This window comes from Cynoglossus semilaevis, chromosome 16 (genome assembly GCF_000523025.1).
Source record: "Cynoglossus semilaevis isolate Cse_v1.0 chromosome 16, Cse_v1.0, whole genome shotgun sequence".
NCBI lineage: Eukaryota > Metazoa > Chordata > Actinopteri > Pleuronectiformes > Cynoglossidae > Cynoglossus > Cynoglossus semilaevis.
Genome location: NC_024322.1, coordinates 18,119,031 through 18,130,756, shown reverse-complemented (window position 1 = coordinate 18,130,756; position 11,726 = coordinate 18,119,031). Strand labels below are relative to the sequence as shown.

Sequence of the window (11,726 nt, the reverse complement as noted above, 5' to 3'; positions counted from 1 at the left end):
TCTCCCCCCCTCCTTAAACGGAGGGGGCTTTTTCCCATCGTTAACCAAACCTCCTTAAATATAATAAAGGGTTCCCCTGAGTCGCCCCCCCCCCCTCGCTGAGACCTAATGTTTCCCCTCACGTCCTGATCAGAACCCTGCCTCACCCTGCCTCACCCCTCAGTCTCACCTTCATCACTTTCACAGTGAACCTCAGATTGAGCCACGGCATGTTTTTTTCTGTATCGTTTCCGATGTGACGTTCTTTCCGGTCTCTCTCTCTCTCAGCCCTGATTAAGAACAAATACTGCATCCCCCCCCCCTCTCTCTCTCGAGGACCTCACTCACCCCCCACTCCACCCTCACCCCTGCAGCAGTGGATGAATGGGGGAGACGTCTGCCTCTAATCCGTATCAGTATCGTTGAGCTCAGCACTTTGAACAGACTTAATTAAAACAGCTCTGAAGTGTGTGTGTGTGTGTGTGTGTGTTTCACTGGCACATGTGACAACACCATGTGTGTTAACACACGTGGCGTGCATCACGTTGTGCACGGTGGTCGTGACGTCGCGATCACCTGATTATCGCAAACTGACGGTTTCTTATCGTCAGACGAAGTTTGATGCTAACGTGTTTCCACGGCGATCTGCTGGTGATGTCACATGATGACCTCCTGACCTTATCAGCCGTTTGTTTGGAGGCGTGAGAAGTGAAAACTGTTAAAACAGTTAACAATAATTAAGTTTAGTCTTAGATTTAAAGTAGCAATTTTACGAAAAAACAGAAGTAAATTCATGAGAACCAGGTCATAATTTTATAATAAAATATAAATGTATGAAAAGAAATTCATTGCTTTACAAGAAAAAAGTTCTAGTAATGTGAACAAATTGATAATAATATTATATATTTGAGAAAATAAATTTGAACCAGACTGTAACTCAGCAGACGGTCACTGACAGACTGGTCTGATGTGTCAGAAGATGAAGTTTCTCCTCAGAACAAACGACGTTTTTTATCTTCATAGAAAAAACACAATTCTTGGACAGACGTTGGAAATTCATTAAAAAGTCACAGTTGTGTTAAACTTCTCGGCTTCATCTCCATAAATTTCCGCTCCGACAGCAGCGGCGTGATCGCTGACTCACTTTTGATCAAAAAAAAAAAAAAACCCCAGACCTCGGCCGACATAAAACACCGTCGTAGCTGGTTTCTAAAGTCTCAGAGTGAAAGAGTCAAAGCAGTGTATTTACTCTCCGCTCCGCAGCGGCACAGACCCTTCCTCTCAAACCGCGGCCCTGCTGAAATGTCAGCGAAGCTCTAGAATAAAGGGCTAAGAATTAACACCGGCCGCAGCTAAATGTCACTGCGTCGTCGACGCTCTAGTACAATTAAGACCACAGAAGGTCAATTTCCTCCGAAGCACGGAGCTCAGAGCGTCTCCTGTGAGAACAGCCATTAATACCACTTAATGCAGAGCATATCCTGTTTATTTAGAGCTGCGGCCGAAGACGCCGCACATCAGAGCTGTGTGTGTTTCTGCCTGCGTTAGTGGGAAAAAAAAAAGAAAAAGAAAACTATCAATCAAAGGAGTTCCTTTTGTTAATGACATTTAAACTTTCAAATACAAATACACACCCACATACTTCCTCACTAAAAATACTTTAGTTTTTTTGTAACGTTTCTTTGACGTAACTACAAATATTTTTTACCCCTGACGTACTTTGTTGTGTCGAGGAACAAAGTCTGACTCTGATCTGGACCGTGGTCTGTTTCCACATGGACTGATGTGACGTTACTGCAACCTGGAGTATCTCCAGATACTGGTACCAATCTGAGAGTACGTGTACTAATGTGATGCTATACTTCGCTTTATAATCCTGGGCCTGTTTAGTTGAACACAACACTGAATTACTGGCAGGGATTGAAGAAAGACACAAATGAAGATCTCCTTCAACAGCTCTGAGTATGTCTTTGTTTCTAATCGCCATCTGCTGCCACCTAGTGGAGGAGTTTTCAGACCTCATCTTATTTCCCAACTTCTATTTCCGTCGTCTATTTTCCATTTTATTCTGAAAACCTGTCGGTGTTTCCTACTGATAAAGACGTCCAAACATTGATTTCACTCCTTATACTCTCTAAAAATATATATGTATTTAACTTATGAACTTAGCAAAAAGAAGCTTAACTACTTCCTTTCTCACAGACCTGCAGTACTTCAGATACCAGCACAGAACTGCTACCTTCATATTTTAGGTCTGATCTGTTTCTGTTACATAAGACTGTAATAAAGTGTGGAGTTAAAACCTATTTAAAAAAATCACTTTGGGAATAAGAGCAAAAAAAAAAAGAAATCCAGGACTGACTTTTCCTCGCTGTGAGTCCTTGTTTTCAGAAGTCCAAGGTCAAACAGGACCAAACGTGGAGATGAAATATATACAGAAGCTGGAGATGAAATATAAAAAAAGAAAAAAACAAACACAGCAGCAGATAATTTGGTTACAGCTAAGCTCCGTCCCTGCCACCCAGACAGAACACCCCCCCCCACCCGCCCCCCTTCACCCCCGTTCCAAATTCTCCATCTGAGTGTGCAACTCCAAAGCCTCAACTTCCTGACTTAAAAAGTTCCTCTTAGAGGATTATACGGAACAAAAGTGTCTGGAGTGGAAGGTGAATTCCAAGGTACGTCGAGAGAGAGAGCGAAAGAAATCGGTGTCAAGTGAAAAAAAAAATAAACACAGTTCTGGACCAACAACTGAGGAGACATGAGGATGATGAAGACGATGATGAAGACGATGGACAGAAACAGCAGCGATGACAGAGAGGTCGATGTTAACCTTTTTTTTTTTTTTTAGTTTGTAATCTCCTCGATTTCTGAGCAGGAAAACCGGCAGCAGGTGTTTACCTGTGAATTCTGGGATTATTTCCTTATTTCGCTGCGATATCTGAGCAGCGGGATTTAACATAAGCTCATAAGAGCAGCACGGGTGTTAACCTGTGCCGCGCAACCGAGAGCGAAACCGAGAGTGAAACCGAGAGCGACTGTATTCACGCGCTGAATATGGGGCTAAAAATATGTAATTTTCTTTGAGTGTGGCTCTGTGAGAGCAGGTGGCTCAAACCGTGGCTTAGATGGAGCCGTAATGGGATGAGAGTGACTTTCTCCCTGTGTCTCTGCTGAACACTCTGTTCCCGGTGCAGATGATTGGCTCCAGTCAGACACACTGACGACCACACTGGTTTTTGGACTTCACTTTTTTTTTTTTTTTCAATTTTTTTAGCTCTTCTAATTTCGTGAATGTTTCGTTTTTTTTTTTTTTTTTCAATTTTTTAGCTCTTCTAATTTTGTGAACATTTCCTCTACGGCCGTCCCCTCGGTCACATGTTATCAATATACACGTATATTTATATAAATATATATAGACACACATACATATGTATAAATATAAATATAAACATAAATATATATAGACATATATGTATATAAAATTGTGTAAATATAAATATGTACATTTATTTGAATAAATATAGATAAATACATATAGCTATATACATATTTTAATTATATACAAATATGTATATGTCTATATATATATATATATTGGAGTTGTTGTTAATGCTTTTCGCCGTCTGTTCTGATAAATGAATCTCGGTGAAGATCAGGAATCTTCTCACCGCTCTGATCAAATCAGAGTTTCCACATCTGCTCCACTATATTTCAAACAGAACCTTCACACGTGACACTGCGTCCTCAAAATACTGCAGTTTTTCCAGTTCATCAGTAGCAGAGAAAAAAAAGCTCACAGCTGATTCAGTAATATTCAAAGAGAGTGAATCACTACTGCCTCAATACTCTGAAAATACACACACACACACACATTTCTCAGAAGTCTTAATGCAGAGGAATGACTCTGTCACTTTTCAATTTGTCTGAAAGCTGCGACTTGGCTGAAGGGTCAGATATTCCCTTCAGACCGAGGCTGGATGGAGCCGTCCACCCCCACCACCTCCACCTCCACCTCCCTGAGAAATAGAGATGGGAGTTTTCTGCAGACACAAGCAGCCTGGCTTCTTAGCCCCAGTCCAGGTGGGGGTGAGAGGGCAGAGGAGGGGGGGGACGGGGGAGGGAGGAGGAGGGGGTGAAGCAAGATGGATGGGAAAGAATGATAAATGTAAGGAGAGCAGGACGGGGATTAGGGAGACTGTAAAAGGCAGTCACTTAATTTCCTGGCTTACCTGGCCATGATTATCTCCTGGGTGGGAATGGGACGTTTGATGTCCTGAGACGGGGCTAATCCCTGGGGACTAACCCCAGCCTCTCATTTCCTCTGGATTAGCTCACTCTGCTACTTAATAAAAAAAAGTTGAAGGTGGACTGAAATTGACCGATGGTACGGAGGTGAAGGAAACAAACGCCTCTGTCTCTCTCTGGCAGTTCAACGTCCACATTCAAACTGATAACTTTTGGAAAAATTCCTACAAAAATATGACCTTTGACCCGACCTGTTTTCTAAAAATAATTCATCTTATGGATTTGTTAAGACTGAAACTAGCCCAGTAGTAAGAGGATCGGATTTCTTATCACGAATCGCAGGGTGAACCCTGGTGGCGGTGAAATCTCCAAGGAAGCCGAGTCACAGACAACGTTGTGCAGTACCATGTTTTCAACACTCATTCACCACGTACCAAAAACCGTGAGGAAGTCTGACTTCCTTTGGCCTCCGCAGAAGAAAACGCAGCTGCATCTGAGCCGAGAAAATGAAATCAAACCACTGAGAATAAACAGTTATTTTTCTAATTTCTCTAATTTCCAACCTCTGTCAGTCAGCCCATCCTGCAGCTGTACTCTGGCCTCACCCGAGGGGGGTGGAGGAGAGCCCCCCGCCCCGTCACGGTCTCCAAAACATCCTGTGGTAAACAGACTTACTCAAGTTACTTACTCAGTTACCTAGTTAGTTAGTAATGAACTTCTCCGTTAAATCAAGATGAAGTTACTTCAAATTTAACTCCGTCTGACGACTTTAATCTGCATCAACACTTAATAAAGTTGGTTTCACTGTGTAGTCAGTAAGAAATAAACAACTACTACTACTACTACTACTACTACTACTACTTCATCTGTACCAGCTGACAAGTTTACAAAGACGTTTTTTTTTTTTATGTTTTTGCCAAATTATTCTGGAGTGGCCATTCTCTCTCTCTCTCTTTTTTTCCAATTATTTTCCTTCTCTCCAGGACTTCCTCCAGAGACACAGCCTGACGTGGTGCCAGGTTATCAACCCATCTGACCAATGACATGTCATTTGACCCTTCTCTTGGCCAATGTTCTGTCTCCAAAAACCTGCTGGGCCCCAGCTGGCCAATTAGCTCGCCTCTTAACGTGGGGCTCGGCCAATGAAAAGCCTCAGGAGGATTCTGTTTATCCAAACTCACAGATGGGAAGGAAGATGGGAAGAGAGTGTGTGTGTGGATGGGAGGGGGAGAGAGAGGGAGAGAGAGAGACCTGGCCTGGATTCTCAAACACCACAGAGACATCATCATCTTCAGTCAAAGGGGGCGCTAGTCTTCAGTTGTTCACTGGAATGACTGTCACTACAGTAGATCAGAGTGGGCTCCACAGTGAAGACCACCTCCTGGACTGGTCCATTAACTTTGTCTCTCTGTTATTTTCTGGTCCGTCGCTGTTTGACTGTAAAACTAATAAAACGGTTTGATGATCATTAGGACTAATGAAATAATAAAAATAAAATCTGAACTCATTATTTTATCTTCTACTTTAATACATTTTAGGGGACAGGGGTTGAAGGGTGGACTAATTAAAAATGATGTAATTGTCTTATTTACAAAAAGGGGGCGCTGCAGAGAATATTTTAGGGAAACCAAATGAAGGAGCGTAGAGACCAACGGACGGAGAGACTCGGAATGAAAAGTACAGAGGAAGTTGGACGTCTTCCTGAGCAGAAGCAGCTTTTCTTTAACACAGTGTCTTCACTTCATCAGAGAAAACTTTCAGCTAAATCACTCTTTTCACCGGGCATTATGGACAGCTTATCTGAAACGTTCATAAGTCGACTCGGCCTGAGACGTGAATTCACTTTCTATTTCTGTTCAAGCGCCGCTCCTTCTCTCAGCCAGACCCAGACCTTTGATTTTATTTATCTAATTTTCAACTCGTGTTAAAGTTCAACGGCAGAGACAAAAAAAAAAACAAAAACAAGCAACGCATGATAGCTCACACCAGTGGTTTCCAAAGTGGGGGTCGAGCCCCTCTTGTGGCCCAGAGCTGATACAGAGGCACAAACATTTTTTGTTCATTTCAAACATTTCAAGTTCAAGGGACTTTTGAAAAAATAGCAATGAATGGAAGAGAGGAGGAAGGTTGTTGCAGAAAAAGTCTGGGAACTTTTAGTTTGGTTTAAGACTCTGAGCAAATTAAACCAACAGAACGTTCACACACACACGGTCAAAGCTGCCTCTGTCCTCTGTGTCCTCTGTGTCCTCTGTCCTCAGGTCTGGACCCTCTGGGTCATGGGACCTAAAGCTGGACCTAAATCTGATCAACGGTAACGACATCACGACTCATGACTCACCTGAAGTCAACTATTCACCACCTCTTTATCCAATCAGTCCATTTCATTCTGGGACACTTTGTTCTGAAGAAGACGTTCATCGATGGAAGTAAATCAACGTGGTGACGTGGGATTAGATCCCACAACCACAACAACAACAACAACCACAATAATAACAACAACAACAACAACAACAAGGACCGATACCATAACACACACGAGTAAAGTTCACCTGACAGCCACAAGGTGGAGGAGTGATCGTTGCTCTGGTCATTGGTTCAGTCCCGACCATGAACCCCCCCCAGTTAATGACCAACTCTTAATTGACCGTCGGTGTGAATGTCCCTACGACAGCCTGGAGAACTGTCCCCTGGGTAATTACAATCTCAGCCAATGACAGCTGAGAATGACACCAGCTCCCTAGTGACCCTCGGTGGTTAAAATGTGAATTAAAAAAATGTCGAACAGACATTTTTGTTGTTGCTTTATCATTGGAAGTTGGTTTTAATTGTTGTGAACTTTTTTTACAGCACTTTTGAAGTTTTTATGATCACTAAAAGTACTTCAAGTTGCAGGTTTTACCATTAAGGAAGTGGCAGTTACAGGAAGGTGGAGACGGAGATTTACAGGCTCTGGAATTGTACCAACAACCCTGTCAATAAAAAAGATAACTGCTTCATGGTCATGACAGCTGCTCTGGGGGAGTCAAAGAACAAGCCCTGATCAGCACCCACTTAATGTGTGTGTGTTGGTGGTGGTGGGGGGGTAGGTCAGGGGGTGGGGGCGCTATTGAGGCAGTCATGACTCGGTCCATCTGGTCCAAATCAGGATTCTCAGCCCAACAATTATTGTATTTGCTACAGTCGCCCGGCCACGCCTTAACGTCTTTGTGGGGTAGGTGATAAGAACACGTCACAGTGACACCTAGTGGCAGCAACCAAACCAACGACTAAATATATCCTCAGACATTTCTCTTGGGGCTAAAGGCTAAAGGCTAAAGGCTAAAGGCCTTCACACCAAGTACACTCACCTGCTGACACAGTGATTACAGGAAACCAACACACACACACACACACACACACACACACGTACGACCTGGACAACACAGCTGAGCCAACAAGTCCATGATGATTGGCTATCTGTCCTGTCCACACTGCAGCGTCCAGACGTGATAACACTAAACAGTGGACCAGGACACACACACACAAACACGCACACGCACACACTGGAGTGTTTGACCAAAGTCTTGACTCATTTTAGAAACCTAACGTCTGATCTATTAACACGACCTGTAGAGGTCACTGTTCACCAGTCGGGGTGGAACTCAACCACGACCACGACCGCTGGACTACGACGGTTTCATCGATTTATACAACAATAATCAAAGGGTTACGTTTTCTCCTGGTTTTTACGTCGAACTAATTGCGGAGGTAGCGGAGATGCTAGCTCTCACCGCCGATCCTGGAGCCTCTCCTTAACCCCAGACTTTACGAACCGCGACAGCACGAGTCCAAACATGTTGACTTCATCTGAGCGGGCGGTGGGAAGAGGGCACCAATCAAACATCCCTCTGACCTGCAGTCTCTCTGTGTGTGTGTGTGTGTGTGTGTGTGGGAGCGTCGAACAGACGCCCAGCCCTCGTCAGACCAGCCGGGCTCCAGGCCCAGACGTGGAGGTCAGAGTCATTCACTAATCATATTAACATTCCTCCATAATGACCTAACGCGTAACTCTCTCCCATTTTCACTCTTAGCTCCTCCGTTAGCCCCGCCCACGGTTTCCATCTCAGCCCCTTGTTGTATTTTTCCCCCCCGATCTTCTCTCCATCACCTCCTCCTCCTCTGAACCGTTCTGTCCATTTATGACCTCATGACTAATCAGCTGACCTAACTCTGAGTTCTTGAGTTCTGGCCATTTCTCACCAACGCACAAAAAAACTGAACGTTTTAGGTTAAGGACGGTGACCTTATACGGGCCGGGATTTGAACCCTATCAACACCGGTTGTTGACCTCGTCAACTGTCTCGCCTTCTTGTCATAAAACCCAGTGTTCACTCCTAACTGACCACTAGTGTGAACCCTGTAACAGTCTGGGTTCTAACCCCGCCCTCCAGTACAAACCCCGGCCCAGGGACCAGTTCTTATTAGACTCTGAAAAATGTAAAGTAATATCCAGAAAGAAAAAGAAAAGGCGATTTAAACCATACAGGATTAGGAGACCTGGGTTCTGTTTGTGTGTGTGTGTGTGTGTGTGTGTGTGGACTGGGTGACGTGCCACAGTACTTTCCAGTGGATTTATGGTCACCCGGCTGGCAGTACTAATGGAAACCGGTGAAATGTGGTCTTTCCCTGTGCAGTCAGCAGACTGCCGAGGAGAGAGAGAAAACTTTTTCATCTAGTTCTGGGTTTTTTTTCTTCTTCCTTGATCTGTTTTCCCTTGTGTTTTTGTTTTTGTTTTTTTTGTGAACTCGTTCTGATACAGACATCTGTGAATCGCTGAGTCATCGTTCACACGTGGAAACGTCCCGACTGAAAACACACCACGGTGTCGGTCCGACAGAAAAACGACCAGAGTGTCTCATTACTGAGGGGACAGAGACAGGAGAGGACGACGCTGACGGACAGACGTAGGAAAACAGACCGGGGGGAGAGGGGAGGGGGGGATGAGGGGGGGGGTTATATGATGCACAAACAAGTCTCTTAACCCTGTGTGATATAATGAAGAGCCCACACTCAGCTTCAAGGTTCACTGCTGCACCTCTTCAAACAGAGGGAGTGGGGGTTCAATCCCCGGCCCGTCCACCATCGAGCCGTCCAAGGCAGCGCTCCTTTTCTCTGTGCAACAATGGTGGAAAAACCAAATGAACAGTTTGGAGGTCGCGGTAGAATGGCCGTGCCTGTGGCTCCGCGGTGAGAGGAAGGGCACAGGACTCGACGAGAGCAGATGAAACGGTCATAATGAAAAATAAAAATTCTCCACACGACAGATTTTTTGTACTGACGTCCCTGAGTAAACAACCCCCCCCACCCCCACCTACACCACCACCACCGCTGTAACTGCTTTTATGGACGACAGGAAAAACTAGAACCCTGGAGGATGACCTTTGACACCAGGTCACAAACGATCAGATTTTAAATAAATAAATAACATTTCATAACATTTTTGGTTGATATTTTCATTCAAGTTTGTTTCCATTTTTCCTGCTTCGTGGTTTCAACATCACGTCCATTTAAAAACCTTTGTATCATTTTATGTCTTTTATATGTATTATGGGATATGTCGTGTTATTTACTCTAAGAATATTCTTCTATTTTTTTTAATCATCAGGCAGCATGGAAGACATATTTAAAATTCCTCCTTGTATTTAACTATTGATACGATGATAAAAGCTGAAGCTCAGACGCCTGAGAATCTGAAAATGTTTTAGTGACTAAAATCAGACCAGGTTCAAATGACGACATCTGTCTTAGAAGTTTCACTAATCCTGACTGGAGTTTTAATATTCATACAGACTTTAATGATGCAGGTACTCTGTGCCGTCGGCCCGTTACGTCTGACCCTCGTCTGTGGTGGAAAAGGCTTTGAAACTGAGTCCAGAACATTTAAAAGAAAATGGTGAAAATTTAGTTCAGATCTGAACAGAGTTTCTCAGACGGAGGTCAAACGCCTCCAGCGAGTCCAGCTGTCGACATCTGAAGGATGTAAAAATGGGCCGGAGCGATGACATCATTACAATATTTTACTTTTTAATACGCAACACAAGTCGGACTTTTATAAAATGTACAAACTGATTTTTAAATCTGTTTTACTCCTGTCATAAAATCACACTTTAAAATAACTTTTTATTTTTCCCATGTCCTTTTCTCACCTTTGGTTTTAACCAAACTGTGAATCGAATCAAATGTAAACAAAATCACACGACAGCCAATCAGCTTGAAGCCGAGCGATGACACTGATCACTGAGGAGGTTTTTCATGACAAGTCACAAGTTTAAGTTTCATGTATTTGTTGAGGCTCAACCTCCGGTCAGCGGCCCGGCATGTGTCAGTCTGAGATGAGGACGGTCTAGGATTGACTGGACTGAAGGTTAGAAATAAACACGTTCCACACCAGACACCGTCCAGATGGACAGTAACGACTGAAATACAGCTAGCTAAAATGTTGACTTGTGTCCGTTAGCTCATGGACAAAGAAATCACCAACATAAAAAAATATCCCAAAACCTAAAACGTCTCTCTGTGTCCGTCAGCTAATGTTTCAAAGTTCAGGTTCGTGAGGACGCGGCGGCGAGTTTTAATAACCAGCCGCTAACAATCGGCGTGGACAATGGATTTGTCTTTGTCCTTATTTGGAATAATTAAATCAACACTCATTATGAAACACGGTGTATTTTGCTAATGAAGCTGATACGGAGGTGAGGGAGGGATAACGATCCTAAATCTCTTAATCACAATGCTGTCCTGACACCGTCACAACTACAGCGGCAACAATTAGCCGGGCGCCGCGGACGACTGGCACGCCTCCAGACTAATGAATGTTGTTTTCTGCGGCGGCCGGGGAACGGCACAGTCTGTTCACCTTGATCCAAATCTGACTAATAAGACCTGTTTGTCAGAGCGCTGCTGATCTGGAACAACGTCTGAAATTATACCACAGTCAAAGAGACCGCCGCCGCCGCCGCCGTCACCGCCGCCGCCGCCCAGGTGGGAGGGGCTGAGGTCAGCGTGATGGAGCGTCTGACGATCAGCAGTCGTTTCATTAACGTGATGTAAATGAACAAACTTTAGGACCAAAAAGACGGAGGAAAATATGATATTATATCATTGTACGGTGGAGGCTGTTGATTGTAATTAATTCCAATAACGAGGCCTGAGTCACACCGCCCACCGCCACTCTGTGTGTGTGTGTGTGTGTGTGTGTGTGTACGTGGCACCCTGTTGATTTCCTACCACTGTCCTTCGGGAGAGAATTTGTTGTTGCTGTGAATACCCACGTACACACACACACACACACACACACACACACCGGGGAGCGCACACACACGTGGAACCAAACTTGTAGCTTTTGATGCTTGATAATTGTTTTTAGGCAAATATAATTTCGCAAACGGAGACAGCGAAGCCACAACCATGAATCAGTGAGATGGTAATGACGACGCAGACAAACACACTAATTCACTGCC

At 44.1% G+C, this 11,726-nt stretch overlaps 1 protein-coding gene across 6 annotated transcripts in view; it reads right to left on the bottom strand.

Moving 5' to 3' along the window:
- Positions 1-11,726, bottom strand: part of pard3bb (par-3 family cell polarity regulator beta b) — a 119,087-nt gene that overhangs the window by 15,871 nt on the left and 91,490 nt on the right. The window lies entirely within an intron of this gene.